The following is a 15,696-nucleotide window of genomic DNA, read 5'->3' as shown; positions in this document are numbered from 1 at the left end:
GATTGTGCAAGTGTACCACAGGGTGTTCTGCAATACTCTGTATGAAAGCAAGATTGATCCTGAAATTGGGCTTGAGACCTTATGAAATTGGGCATGCAGGATAGTAGGTGTGAAACTGACCCCCAGACTGAGCTAGGCGCCTCAGGACACCGCCAGCCAGGAGATGGCTTTGAGAGAGTTAAAAAAAAAGGCACGCTTTCTGTCACAAAGACACAGCCACTGGTCGTGCTCTCCTGGAGCCCTCTCATGCGGTGCAGCCTGCGTAACTCTAAATGAAGACCCTGTGTGGACCCCATGCTCTCTTTTCTTAGAGTCCAGTGGAATTTTCTCCACCATGGCCCTTATTATGATTTGACTGTCTTTAACAATTTTGTGTAAATATTAGTTTAAGATATATATCTCTCTCCTGCTAGGCTGTAAGCTCCGTGGAGGCTGAGACCACTGGTCTAGGTCTGTCTCGTTCATTGTTGCCACACCGGCTCCTAGCCCAGTGTCTAGGGCAGAGTGGTTGCTCTATGAATATTTGTTGGATGACTGAATGGATAAGACAGGGCGCACATGTACAAGTGTGAGTGCACAGGCATATAGAAGTGTGGACCTGAGCCAGGGCATCCATGTGCATTCGCTGGATGTGTGTGCCTGTGAGTGAGTGTCATTGTCATTCCCAGAAGACTTCCCTCTATTATTTCCCTTTTAAAAAAAAATTTTTTTGAGACAGAGTATCACTCTGTTGCCTAGACTGAGATGCAGTGGTGCAATCATGGCTTACTGACCCCTGGGTTCAAGTGATCCTCCCTCCTCCCACCTAAGCCTTGGAATAGCTGAGAACACAGGTGCACGCCACCATGCCAGGCTAGTTTTTTCTTTTTCTTTTTTTTTTTTTGGTGGTGTCTTGCTCACTGCAACCTCTGCCACTTGGGTTCCACCAATTTTCTAACCTCAGCCTCCCGAGTAGCTGAGATTACAGGGGCATGCCACCATGCCCGGCTAATTTGTGTATTTTAGTAGAGACAGGGTTTCGCCATGTTGGCCAGGCTGGTCTTGAACTCCTGACCTCAGCTGATCCTCCTGCCTCAGCCTCTCAAAGTGCTGGGATTACAGGTGTAAGCCACCATGCCTGGCCTTCTTTTTTCTTTTTTTTATAGAGACAGGGTCTCACTATGTTGCCCACACTGGTCTCTAACTCCTGTTAGAGTTAACAAGTGATCCTCCCACCTTGGGCTCCCAAAGTGCTGGGATTACAGACATGAGTCACTGTGCCCAGCTCCTCTCCTATTTGCTAAGCCCCCAGCCCCAGATAGGCTACAGACAGACATGGCCTGGAGACAGGAGGACATTTGAGAAGGAGACCAGCTCCACGCTTTGCACTGTGTCTGGGCAAGGGTAGCAGAAGTGGTAAGATTGGGTTTACTGGCTGGAGAAACAGCAAGGGGTCAAATCCTTCCCCACTCCACCCTAGATGTTCTCCTGACTCATTGTCCAGGCCTGTTTGAGGTCCTGAGAAGAGTTCTGGAAATTGGGCCTGTCTTCATCTGCTCCTGCTGCTTTAGCAAAATATCTTAAACTGGGTAATTTAGAAACAAGGGAATGTTTTTCTTTTTTCTTTTCTTTCTTTTTTTTTTTTAGACACGGTCTTGCTCTGTCACCCAGGCTAGAGTGCAGTGGTGTAATCTCAGCTCACCTGCAACCTCTGCCTCCCAGGCTCAAGCCATCCTCGCACCTCAGCCTCCCAAGTAGCTGGGACTACAGGTGTATGCCAGCATGCCTGGCTCATTTTTGTATTTTTTTTTTTTTTTTAAGAAATGGGGTTTCTCTGAGATACAGGCTCCCCAGGCTGTATCTCAAACTCCTGGGCTCAAGTGATCTGTACAAACTCTGACTCCTGGGCCGGGCACGGTGGCTCAAGCCTGTAATCCCAGCACTTTGGGAGGCCGAGACGGGCGGATCACAAGGTCAGGAGATCGAGACCATCCTGGCTAACACGGTGAAACCCCGTCTCTACTGAAAAATACAAAAAAAGCTAGCCGGGCGAGGTGGCGGGCGCCTGTAGTCCCAGCTACTCGGGAGGCTGAGGCAGGAGAATGGCGTGAACCCGGGAGGCGGAGCTTGCAGTGAGCTGAGATCCGGCCACTGTACTCCAGCCCGGGCGACAGAGCGAGACTCCGTCTCAAAAAAAAAAAAAAAAAAAAAAGGGCCGGGCGCGGTGGCTCAAGCCTGTAATCCCAGCACTTTGGGAGGCCGAGACGGGCGGATCATGAGGTCAGGAGATCGAGACCATCCTGGCTGATACGGTGAAACCCCGTCTCTACTAAAAAATACAAAAAACTAGCCGGGCGACGAGGCTGGCGCCTGTAGTCCCAGCTACTCGGGAGGCTGAGACAGGAGAATGGCGTGAACCCGGGAGGCGGAGCTTGCAGTGAGCTGAGATCCGGCCACTGCACTCCAGCCTGGGCGGCACAGCAAGACTCCGTCTCAAAAAAAAAAAAAAAAAAAAAAAAAAAACTCTGACTCCTAAAGTGCTGGGACTATAGGCATAAGCCACCATGTCCAGCCTGGAAATTTATTTCTTACAGTTCTGGAGTCTGGCAAGTCTAAGATCAAGGCGCCAATGGATTCAGCGTCTGGTAAGGTCTTGCTTCAAAGATGACGTCTTCTTTTTTTGTTTTTGTTTTTGTTTTTGTTTTTGAGACGGAGCCTCACTCTGTCACCCAGGCTGGAGTGCAGTAGCAAGATCTCACCTCACTGCAACCTCCACCTCCTGGGTTCGAGCGATTCATGTGCCTCAGCCTCCCAAGCAGCTGAGACTACAGGCACGCACCACCACACCCGGCCGATTTTTGTGTTTTTAGTAGAGACAGGGTTTCACCATTTTGGCAAGGCTAATCTCGAACTCCTGACCTCCAGTGATCTGCCCAACTCTGTCTCCCAAAGTGCTGGGATTACAGGCATGAGCAACAGCGTCCAGCCTGATGTCTTCTTGCTGCATCCTCGCATGGGGGGAGGGGCTAGGGAGCTCCTTTCAGCCTCTTTTCTAAGGACAGTAATCCCACTCATGAAGGCAGAGCCCTCCAGTCTTAATCACCTCCCAAAGGCCACACCTCTTATTACCACCACAGTGGAGATTAAGGTTCCACATGAATTTCGGAGGGACACACTTGGATAGAAGCTGGGCCACAGGCACCTGCGATTAGACAGGCCTTCACAGCATTTCTCAGGAGAGACTCCTGTCCATGTTCTTCAGGCCTCTGTCCCAGGGCCAGCCCTTTACACAACTTGCTTCACACGGGTTCACACCACCAATCCGGCTTGTGTCTTTTTTTTTTTTTTTCTTTTTTTTGAGACAGAGCCTGACTCTGTTGCCAGGCTGGAGAGCGGTGGCCGGATCTCAGCTCACTGCAGCCTCTGCCTCCTGGGTTCAAGCAATTATCCAGCTTCATCCTCCAAGTAGCTGGCCTGCACCACCATGCCAGGCTAATGTTTTCTTTTTGTTTTTTTGAGATGGAGTCTCACTCTATTGCCCAGGCTGGAGTGCAATGGCAAGATCTCAGCTCACTGCAACCTCCACCTCCCAGGTTCAAGCAATTCTCCCGCCTCAACCTCCTGAGTAGCTGGGATTACAGGCACGCACCACCATCCCCAGCTAGTTTTTGTATTTTTAGTAGAGACAGGGTTTCACTATGTTGGCCAAGCTGGTCTTGAACTCCTGGCCTGAAGTGATCCACCCACCTTGGCCTCCCAAAGTGTTGGAATTATAGGCATGAGCCACCATGCCTGGCCCCTGCTTGTATATTTATGTGACTTACTCGGGTAGACATAGGAGTTTTTTGTCACCAAAACCACACCAGTCCTACCCCTAGGCATGGCCTAGTCCCTAAGAAGGAGAGCCCAGAGAGGTGTACATGGGGGGACATAGAGAGGAAAAGGGTCGGTTTGGGGTGGGGGGACATTTGGCAGGGAGGTTTGCAGAAGCAGAGAGAAATGAGCTAAGAAGCATGAAGGGGACAGGAAAGTGAGAGTGTTGGGGGCTGAACGGGTTTGGGGCAGAGCAGGAGGCAAACGGCTCAGCACAGAGGCCTGACGACGCCCTCAGTGGGTGGATGGGAGGAGGCTGGAGTTCACCAGAGCCCAGATGGCCATCAGCACAGCTAGCCCCACTCCTAACTCCTAAAATCTGGGGTGGTTCCTGAGGCTCACTCATGCTGGTGCTCTAGGAACAGAGGTGGGAACCTGCGCAGCTGGGGAAATGAGCTCAGAGGGTTTCTTGGAGTGATGCTCTGTCGCAGCATGGCCAGAGAGACCATAGGGCAGTTGACAGAAGAGACTCAAGATGGCGGTCATCCTTGTGTGAACTGTTTCCCCACTAAATGAGAGAGGAGGACAAAGTGCTCTGCCAGGCCCCCTCCTCAGACTATGCTAATGGGACTCTGGTTATTGGGGCAAAATCCGAGGGCTGCACTTGCCCAGCGGCTGCACTGACCCAGTGGCTGCACTCACCCGATGGCTGCGCTGGCCTCTGCTTTCCCAGCAAAGGCTTGGGCAGACACAGTGTTCTGGGGGTGCCTGTCAGACCCTGGAGGCGCCTTCCCTACCCACAGGGGCTCTAAACTTTCACCCTCCCTTCCTGCCCCTACCCCCATCCTTTCAGAGTCTGAAAAGGCAGACAGCTTGCTGTTTGCTCTGGAATCTGACCTCCTGAGCAGGCAGTACCCTGCCTCTGGCCTCTGCCCTCTCTCCTAGGACCCTCAGTGCTGCTTCCCTGGGGGTTCCCAGCCTGTGCAGAGACCGGCCCCTCCGAGGCAGAAGATATTTGCTCTGCTCCTACCTTTGGGAAACCACACGTTTCATCTCCCAGAAGGGGGATCAGGACAGGGCCCTAGGCTCCTAGGGGATGGGGGAAGGGGCAGGCCTGCTCTCTTCTGTCACCATCCCTCCCAATTTTCAAAGCAGTTTGGCTCCATATATGACTGGAACCAATTGCAGGCAATGTCCCTGTCAGGGCATAGCTGTGCTCATCCATTACCTGCTGGAATCTCGCCCACTGCCCTCTCAGGGGGACCCGCTCAGGAATTCAGTTGACCCTTGACAAGTTGGAAAGGCCAAGGGTATCTTTTGCTACCTCTCTTCTTAGTAACGACTTGATCAGACTGCAGGCTCCTTAAGGATAAGAGTCGAGTCTTATTCATCTTTGGGTCACCAAGCTCGTGTGCTCAGCACATGGTAGTCACTAAATTAAAAATGGAACAAATGAATGAAAGGAAGAGGTGGAAAGGGAGGACTGTATCCCTTTTCTCTGGTGATGGAAGTAGGGAGAGGTTGTGCTTATTAACAGGTATGTCTATGGCCATAATGTCTTCTGGTGGTGGCAAGGGGAAGCTGCTAGTTTCCCTCCCACCTGGCCACCTCCCAGGGTCACTCCATCATCTGTTCACCCCGCATTGGAGGTGAGTACTGCATAGGGGGTAACTACTGAGCATTGGGCTGTCCTCAAAGTGTAGGCAGCCTTGTCCAGGGAGCCTCCAACCCCATTTTTTCCGTAGATAGTCTCTGCCTTGGGCAGAGCCCTGTGCCAGGCATTGAGAAGGAATCTAGTCTCAAAACATCAAACGAGAATCCAGTTCCCTTCTTCCTACTTCACCCCTCCACCCCATAGCACTCTGGTAAACTTTACTCGGAACTGGGGATTGGAGAGCAATTTCTTTTGGATTACATGATCAGGCCAAGAGATGCGCTTTGGGGTCTGAACTCAATCCAGATGCATATACTGGGTCCTTTCTCTCCCCATGCAGGGACTCGAACCATATGTAACTGGAGGAGTTGACTGCTTGCAGAAAACATAGGTGCCTATGCATCCCTGAGAGGACAAGAGAGAGACTGGAGGGGCTTTGGCCAAAGTCCAGGGGTGGGAAGAGGTGACAGCTCCCGCTGCCTCTAACATGGTCACTACCATCAGTAACCGTGGAGGAGGTCCCTCTCCCCAAATGCTTCAGAGCCCAAGATCTCACTGTCCATGGAAGAGATGTGGGATATCCAGGTCTCTCTCTACAGCACACCTTCCACAAAAGAGCAATGTGTCTCCATTCTTTCTGGGGATAACCTTTCTGGGAAATGTATGAGCCAGAACAAGACCATTGTGATCTCCACTAGATAAGTCAGCAGGAGAACAGAGCTTATCTCCTGCCCCTAACCTCTTCTCCTTCCTGTGGCACTTTCCATGCATCGGGATTTTTTTTTTTTTTTCCTTCTCTCTCTCTCTCTCTCTTTTTTTTTTTTTTTTTTTTTTTGAGATGGAGTCTCGGGAGTCTCGTTCTGTCGCCCAGGCTGAAGTGCAATGGTGCGATCTCAGCTCACCACAACTTTTGCCTCTTGAGTCCAAGCAATTCTCCTGCCTCAGCCTCCCGAGTAGCTGGGACTACAGGCACATGCCACCATGCCTGGCTAATTTTTGTATTTTTTGTAGAGACAGGGTTTCACTATATTGGTCAGGCTGGTCTTGAACTCCCGACCACGTGATCCACCCACCTCGGCCTCCGAAAGTGCTGGGATTATAGGCATGAGCCACCATGCCCAGCCTTCTTTCTTTCTTTTTTTAACTCACCACTATACTAACAAGGACAGGTTTTCTATATTGGTAAGTCCTGCCAGGAAATACCCTTTCCTTGCTTCCTTTGGGCTTCAGGGACCAACCTACCTTCAGGGATCAACTAGACAAACGCAGCCTGTTTGTGCTCAGCAAAAATCCAAGAAAAGATGTTGGCAGGATATTAGTCCCCCTGGGAGGGCAAGGCACTGCTGAATTCCCCAGGCCCAGCCAGGCAGGCATCTATAACTTATGGCAGAATGCCCACGGCTAAGTGGCCACAAGTTAGTTATCAGCTAAGGGCCCCAAAGCCAGAGCATCCAAGCAGGCAGAAAGACTGTGCAGATTTCAATGGACTGTGGTCAGGACAGCCAAGGAGTCCAGAATCTAAAAAGTCAAACACAGCAATGCAAACTTGAGCCTGAGGCAAGAATGACTGAGTGAGGGGGCTGCCAGGGGACAAGGGGTTCAAGAACTTATTTTGACCAGATGGAAATTATGGGTATACTCGGAGACTTCTAGACAGGAAAAGGGGACCTGGGGTTGTCCTTACAATACTGAGGTGGTGGAGATGCTGCAGGGCCTAATTTCATTATTATGGTGATGGTGGAAGTTGTTGTAGTGAGATTGATAGTGATAGAGATTGTAGTAATTATGGTAATAGCAGGAATGAGGTGATGAGTGGTCATAGTGTTGCCATGGTTAATGGTTGTTGCCAAGGGGATAAAGGGAGTAAGGATGATAACTATTGTCATCGGGAAGGACATGGTGATATTGAAGCTAGAGTAACAGAAACAATAATTTTAGGGGTGATGGCAGTATCAGTGAATGACGGTGATAATAATTATGGTCACAAGTGAAGAGGTGATTGTGATGGTGGTGGAGATGTTGACTTGTTATCCAGATGAGGGCGTCTTAAGGTGATAAATATTACATTGGTAAATATGGACTTTTCATGTGGTACCGTTGTTCTTTCTTTAATCCACATAATACATGAGATAAGCCTGATCCTTTAGAGGAGATCAGGAGGCATATGTCATAGCCCTGGGTCTCCCTGAACATAACACCTCTGTACTGTTTTTCCTGGTCCACTCCGTTCTGATTAAAGCCAAAGTGGAGATTGGAGGGTAACCCATACCCCAGCTTTTCCTTTTCTTTCTCCATCTTCCTAGGGGCCTACTTGCTTCCTAAGATAGTCCTTCTCCAGGGTCCAATATAGTAAACTAAGGCATAGTTGTTCCTCATGAGCTGAAGCCAGAGCACTCTGGGTATGCCAAGCATCTGGCTGGAAAAGGAATAATGCTGCCAAAAGGCCCTTGCAGCAGTAGGAACAGTGGTTACTGTAACTATTATTCTTAACTCACGGCTGGTCCTCAATCTCTAATTGGTTTCAACCTCTAGCAATTCCCTTAATCTGTGCTGGCTACTAGCCAAATGTGGCTATTGTGCATTTGAAATGCAGCTAGCCCAATTCAGATGTGAGTGTAAGATATACATTGGATTTTGAAGACTTAGCATGAAAAAAAGAATGTAAACCCTTTATCTCTCTCTCTTTTTCTTTCTTTCTGTGTTTTTGTTTGTTTGTTTGAGACAGGGTCTCCCTCTATCGCCCAGGCTGGGGGGCAGTGGTGCAATCATAACTCATTGCAGCCTCAAACTCCTGGGCTCAAGCGATCCTCCCATCACAGCCTCCTGAATAGTTGGGATTATAGGCACACACCACCACGCCCAGCTAATTTTTAAAATTTTTATAGAAACGGGGTCTTGCTACATTGCTCAGGCTGATTTCAAAATCCTGGGCTCAAGTGGTCCTCCCACCTTCACTTCCCAAATTGCTGAGATTACAGGTGTGAGCCGTTGAGTCTGGACCTCTTTATCTCTTTAATATAAATTTTTATGTTGTTCACATGCTGAAGTAATATTTTGAAAATATGGAGTTAAATGTAATATAACTTAATTTCACCTGTTTATTTTATTTTTTTAATGTGTTTACTAGAAGATTTTTTTTTTTTTTTGAGACAAGTTCTTGCTCTGTCACCCAGGCTGGAATGCAGTGGTGCTATCTACTAGATGACTTTAAATAACATATGTGGTTCACATTATATCGGATGGTGCTGCCTTAGCTCATTTGCTTTTCGTTTGCTCAGGGAAGCAAAAGAAAAGAAATAAAGCAAATTCCAAAATTATAGTAGGGTAAGCACTTAATAAGTTTGTTTCTCTTTACCATAAAATCAGAAGCACTGCAGGGCAGATGTGGCAGCTCCACTCCAATGTCAGGGCTCCAGGGTCTCTCTTTACTGTGCTTCCACCATTCTGAACACATGGCTTCCATCTTGAGGTCTAAGATGACTGCTCTAGTTTCTATATCCATTTACACTCAGTGAAAAAGGGAGAAGAGGGTGTCAACTCCTTCATAAGGGCAGAGTCCAGAAACACACATTACTTCTGCTTGCATCTCATTGGCCAGAATCTGGGTACCCAAACACACCTAGCTGCAAGGGAGTCTGGGAAATGTAGTCCTAAACCAGGTGGCCATGGTCCAGCTAACACTCAGGGATTTTATTATTAAAGGAAGAAAGGGAGAATGGCTACGAGGGGAAAGAAGGGCTATTACCCAAGGCTCATACCTACTACAGGTCTGAGGAGTGGTTGCCATCACTGGCAGCAGGAAGATGGAGCAGATAATCTCCAAGAAAAGCCTATTCCTTTTAAAGAGATATCTTTATTTATTTATTTATTTTCGAGACATAGTCTTGCTCTGTCGATTGGAGTGCAATGGTGCGAGCTCAGCTCACTGCAACCTCTGCCTCCTGGGTTCAAACGATTCTCCCTGCCTTAGCCTCCCGAGTAACTGGGATTACAGGCACCCACCTCTATGCCCAGCTAATTTTTGTATTTTTAATAGAGACGGCCTGGGCTGGCACCGTGGCTCATGCCTGTAATCCCAGCAATTTGGGAGGCCAAGGCGGCTGGATCACCTGAGGTCAGGGGTTGAAGACCAGCCTGGGCAACATGGAGAACCCCTATCTCTACTAAAAATACAAAAATTAGCCAGGTATGGTGGCGGCTTGAGCCTATAGTCCCAGCTAGTGGGAAGCTAAAGCAGGAGAATCACTTGAATCTGGGAGGCAGATGTGTCAGTGAGCCGAAATCACACTGCTGCACTCCAGCCTGGGCAACAGAGCAAGACTCTCTCTCAATAAAAGTAAATAAATAGGCCAGGTGTGGTGGCTCACGCCTGTAATCTCAGCACTTTGGGAGGCCTAGGCAGGCAGATCACTTGAGGTCAGGAGTTGGAGACCAGCCTGGCCAAGGTAGTGAAACTCCATCTCTACTAAAAATACAAACATTAGCTGGGTGTGGTGGTGCACATTTGTAATCCTAGCTACTCGGGAGGCTGAGGCAGGAGAATCACTTGAACTGGGGAGGCAGAGGTTGCAGTGAGCCAAGATTGTGCCACTGCACTCCAGCCTGGGCGACAGAGCCAGACTCCATCTCAAAATAAATAAATAAATAAATAGACTGGGCACAGTGGCTCACACCTGTAATCCAAGCACTTTGGGAGGCCGAGGAGGGCGGATCACCTGAGGTCAGGAGTTTGAGACCAGCCTGACCACAATGGTGAAATCCCATCTCTACTGAAAATACAAAAATTAGCCGAGCATGGAGGTGTGTACCTGTAATCCTAGCTACTCGTGAGGCTGACGCAGGACAATCACCTGTATTTGGGAGGCGGAGGTTACAGTGACCCGAGATTGCACCACTGCACTCCAGCCTAGGCAACCGAGTGAAACTTCATCTCAAAAAAATAAGAATAAAATAAAATAAAAATAAATGAATAAAGACAGCCCAAGTCCCAGCATATTTTCAGATGTTCCTCGATCAGCATGATTTTAAGAGAGGGAAGGAAGGGGACAGTTTGACAAGAAAGAGAAAGAGGGAGAATGAGGATGGGTGCGTGGCTGGGGACTATTATTTGAGTCGTAAGCTTTCTTGCTGGGACAAAGCCTGTGATTCCAATACTTTGGACATTTATACTCAAGGTCTTCATAGGTCATATGATATAGAAACAATGACTCCAATCATTTGTTAAGTAGGTTCTGTTTGTTAAACTCCTGTTGCCTACCTTCTTCCTTCCACTTTTGACCTTCCCCACCTCTCTATCAGGTGCCCAGGACAGGCACAGAAGTGAACCCAGGAGACTACAAGACCTGTACTTAAGGGAGTAGTGTGACTGGGGAGTCAGAAAACAGCCAAGGACAGTTATCCAGACAGCCACAGTGGGCAAAGGCTGGGACAGACACACTGGGCATAGCTCTGACTTTCTCTTTGACCCAGATCTTCTCAACAAAAAGATACTCAAGTAAAGTTCGTCTCCATGAAGACAGGACCTAGCTCTATCGTGTCCACCAATGTATTCCTGTTGCCTGGCACAGAGCAAGGGTTTGGTAAGAGTTTGCTGAACAGATGAATGAAGATCGGGCTTTCTCTGAAGTCAGGTTTGTGGTTGAGCTGTGAGGAGAGATTATGTGGGTTTTGAAGTTGGGGCTCCACCACACCCTCCCACCTACCCCTCCTTTTCCATGGCCCGCATCTGGACCTGCAATCCCATCCTCCCAGGCTCTTTCTCTCCATGACTGCTGGTCTCTCAAGCTCAGGGTAGGCTGCTCTAGGGGAACTGGATGTAGTGGGCAGAAAGGGGGGGCACCTGTGGGCATTTCCTAGGAGGCCGGCCCTCCCTCAGAACCCACTGCCCTGGCAGACTCACCTTTGCTCTTAGACTGAGACAAGGCTTCCCTGACTGCCGCCTCCTCCATGCTGCTCCTTCTCTCTCAGCAAGGGTCAGATAAGGAGACCGCAATCCGCCCTAGGAGAAAGCCTGGCCGATAGAGGGGCCCAAACCCCGGACGTCCCCCCTCCTCCCATACATCTTGGTGTCAAACACATTTTATTTCCTCACGTCTGGGGACCCGGGAGCTTCCCCTCCAGGATTACTTCCTCCTCCGGTTTGTTTTCCAGCTGGAGATTCTAGGAGCCCCACGGCAGGGGGGCGGCTCCTCCGCTGTGGCCCACAGGCTTCAAAGGGCCCAGAGTGGAATACCTCGGCCAGAGACTGCTGGCCTGGGAGGAGGGGTGGAGGCATCGCAAGTCCAAGGTACTGGGGTTCTGGCTGGGTCCCCCACTCATTTTCAAGCTGCCCCCCATTGGCTGAAGGGCTGTATCTATGGGCAGAAGGTGACTTCAAAGGTCAGCAATGGGGGACTCCCTACCACCCCCTCCCCCGGGGCTCAGAGGGGGCCAGGAAGTGCCCCCCCATGATGGATTAGGTGCCTAAGAGCCATGGCGAGCTTATGGACGGGAGACCTTCTCTTTTTTCATGGGGCTCAGATTTCATGATTTTGGGGGGGTGAAATAATTAGTAATTTGTGATTAAGCCTTTTCATGGATATTTTGTTTCTTTGTTCTGTGATGTCGCCTGGAGCCATTTAAAAAATGACTTAATGACAAAGAAAAAATAATTGCTCTTTGTAACTAATGACTGTGTCAGAACTTGGAAATCACCAAAGCCTCGGAAAGTAGAAACCGAGTAGGGGGCGGGGGTTCCACTCTCCAAGGAATCAGATCAGCAGTCGTAAAGTGACCCGAGATCTGCTTGCACCTGGATGGCCCCCTTCCCTACCCTAGAGCCAGCAGCCAGCACCTGCAGGCTCAGCCTGGGCGCTTCGGGCCTAGGGTCCCTTAGGTACCTTTGCCCCTAAGCTGAGAGGAATGGTCAGAATGCCCAAGGCCAGCCTAGACTGCCCCAGCTCGGCCTCACCTTGGAGTTGCTCCTTCCTTCATAAAATCCCCCTGTAAGGGGACTTCTCCCCCTCTGGTGGAGGAGCAAGGGGTAGTTATGTCCTCACTTCTCCACTCCTGCAGCTTCCTATAGAGCTCCAGAGTTGCCCTGGGCTTTGGATTCTTCTGGGTCTTTACTTTTTTTCTTTTTTTTTTTTTTAGTATTTAATTGTCAAATAAAGATTGAGCATATTCATAAGGTACAACATGAGGATTTAATACCCTCACCTGAATCTTTATGACTCTTGTGTCCCTACCTAGACTGAGCTCTCCCTGGGGGACAGAAAAAATGCCCTCTCCCTCCTGATGCTCTGGCCCCCCCTCCCCTCATGTATGCTAACCTACCTTGGGCTGGGACCCTGCAGAGCTCTGGGCCACCTGAGGCAGGGATCTGGCAAGGCCCAAGCCCCAAGGACTCAGGGCAGCCCACTGCCTCCTGCCACCCCTGGCCGCCTCCTGCAGCCTCTGGGGAATGGGCCGGGAGATGGGGAATTGCTCACACAGCAGATTCCACTCCTGTTCCCTTCCCGGGCCCTCGCTCCGATCTCTCCCAGGGGGAAATGCTGGGGGGAGAAAACCGTTAACTTGTGCCTTCTATTTGGTTTTCCTCTGGTTATTGTTTAAAATGCAGAGATTATGAGGTCAAACTCTCCCAGCCAATATTTTTCTAATGAAAAATGTAGTAAGGCACGACTGAGTAATCTAATCTATAAGTTAAGCGTTCTACACAGCAGCGATTTTCACCGACAGAACTTCAATAAATCTTGTTTTGAGAAAAATGATATGAGGCTGATGTTCTATTTTTGTCAATTTGAATGGACTCCCCTGCCTCCCCAGTCCCCAGAAACACTGCACTGCACCCAGCCAATCTCCTTCTTCCCTCCTCCAGAGCAGGCTGGATGAAAGTGGGGGACAAGAATGATAGGGTGGGAGGCCTGAGTTCTGACCCAGCTTGGCTCAGAGGGTCCGGGGCCAGAGTCCTCTGCTTCAGCCCACCTGGTATCTGGGGCTCTGCTCCTGGTGAGGGGCTTGGCAAAGGGGTCGGGGGTCTTGAAGGAAAAGACAGCCAGTGGTCTAGGAGAATGGTGTCGACTTTCCTAGCCATGAGGTCAGGATTGCCCACGAAAGCCTGTTTCCCCCAGCTGTCCCAATGCTGAGCAAAGAACAAACAGCAGGACTCGCACCTTCTCTTGACCCCCAACAAACCATTGATAGATTTGGCAAGAAAGGCCTCACCTCAGGAAGAACTGGTTAAATCCATCTTCAAAGCTGCTGTTCCCCTTCACCTGACTCAAATGTGGGAGACAGGCCAGAATGCAGTAGTAAACTCACTCCTAACAAAGGGTGTGTGTGTGCATGTGTGTGTGTGTGTGCGCGCGCATGTGTGTACGTGTGTGCATGTGTGTGTGCATGTATGTGTACCCATGTGCACCCATGTGCAGGGTTCTGGGAAGGAAGTAAGGCTCTCTCGATGGACGTGCAGACCTAAGGCTGTCATGGAGGGTGGCTGCCAAGACTAATATCAAGAAAGAGATTTCTAGCCCAGGGAATATGTGGGAGGCCAGGAGAAAGAATATGGAGAAGCTGTTTCAAGAAACTGGAGAAGCTGTAAGGGCAGCTAGAAAGGATTATGGCACCTCATCAGAGAGAAATCAATTAGGAGAGGCTTCACAACGAGAGCTCCTCCTCCCTCCTCCCAGCCGCGATCCACCAAGGGGAACGGATTAAGACAAACAGAGATGTCTGGAGACAGAAAGCTTTTTCTGGGTGGAGATTTCAGCAGCATTTAGATTTGGAAGAGCCAGAGGCTGCCTCACTCTGAAATCTGCAGGTATGGAAACCACAGACAGAGGGAACTTGACCTCTCAGTGTCCAGGAGTGCTGAGTATAGAGGCAGGAGGGCTAGGGTTGGGGGTCTGAGGATCAGGGGATCCACTTTTTGACATTACCAACAGTCTGACTTCAGACCTCAGTTTCTCATCTGTAAAATAAGGAAAATAAGACCAGTCCTACTTACTGAGAGCAAGGTTAGCAGATCATGTAAGAAGATACATATGAACACGTGGTTTAAAATACTGCACAATGCTGGGCACAGTGGCTCACGCCTGTAATTCCAGCACTTTGGGAGGCTGAGGCAGGCAGATCACCTGAGGTCAGGAGTTCAAGATCAGCCTTGCCAACATGGAAAAACCCCTTCTCTACTGAAAATACAAAAATTAGCTGGGCATGGTGGCGGGCACTTATAATCTCAGCTACTTGGGAGGCTGAGGCAGGAGAATCACTTGAACCTGGGAGGTGGAGGTTGCAATGAGCTGAGATCATGCCACTGCACACCAGCCTCGGCGACGGAGCAACACCCTGTCTCAAAAAATAATAATAATAAAATAAAGTACTGCACAAGATGAGCTATGGATAAAATTATTACTGAATTTGGCGAAGGAAGGAGTCTGGGAACAACTCTCAAAGTCCCATTATTTATCTGGGTCAGGTTAAACTGGAGAAAAAGGATGGGCCACTGTCACTGGCCTGCCTCTGGAGTCTGAACTTAGAGATTCCTCATAGAATAAGAAAGGAATTTGCATGTTTCTCTCAGCTGCAAGGTGTGCGAAGGATCCACAATGTGGAGAAGACTCCAGGAAAGGCTTTGGGCTGGTGGAGATGCGTAGTAAGGAAAGGGGCTTGGGGGCTGGGAAGGGAGCTTGGGAGGGGAGGAGCTTTTGAGGGGGAAGGGAAGGGCCCCTTGTCTCTGCTTAACCAAGTCAAAGCACCAAAGCTGTGCCCCTTTCTTTCCAGGTCTTACCAATTCTCCCTCCCGATCCCACCCTGTGTCATTGCAGGGGCCATTCTAAGGCTCTCAGCAGCTCCCTAGAAGGGGAGGGGTGAGAGTTTTTCCTTAGCCTCAAACATCAAATATTAGCCCTAAGTCCCCTTTTGTCTTCTGACGCCTACCCACCACTTCCTTCCATTCCCACCAATGGTTCCCAGGAAAGTCAGCTCAAGCCCAGGGTTGCCAGAGCCAAGGGGAAGTGGGGAGGTAGTGGGGAATGGTTGAGACTGCTCAAAGTGGTCTGGAGCTGTTGGGCAACCTCAGAAACCCTGGAGACCCAATTCCCAAGGAAAATGGGAAGTGAAAGGAGACAGGGTAACATTTCTTGCATGACTAGGGTGGGAGGATGAACCCAAAGCAAAGACTCCAATTTCTCTGTGCCTGGGTATGGGGAGTGGGTGCAGCAGGCTTCAGTCAGAGCTAAAAGGTCTGCCCCCACCATGAGTTTGAGAGT

At 49.7% G+C, this 15,696-nt stretch overlaps 1 long non-coding RNA gene across 1 annotated transcript; it reads right to left on the bottom strand.

Moving 5' to 3' along the window:
* Positions 1 to 3,495: 3,495 nt before the first annotated feature.
* LOC104656495 lies at positions 3,496 to 14,014 on the bottom strand. Its single transcript, XR_747136.2, has 3 exons — positions 13,652 to 14,014; positions 11,346 to 11,444; positions 3,496 to 5,224 (listed from the first exon to the last, which is right to left on the bottom strand). It is a non-coding gene; the product is annotated as an uncharacterized LOC104656495 (long non-coding RNA).
* Positions 14,015 to 15,696: the final 1,682 nt, after the last annotated feature.

This window comes from Rhinopithecus roxellana, chromosome 11 (assembly GCF_007565055.1).
Source record: "Rhinopithecus roxellana isolate Shanxi Qingling chromosome 11, ASM756505v1, whole genome shotgun sequence".
NCBI lineage: Eukaryota > Metazoa > Chordata > Mammalia > Primates > Cercopithecidae > Rhinopithecus > Rhinopithecus roxellana.
This window is presented reverse-complemented; position numbering and strand designations above follow the sequence as displayed.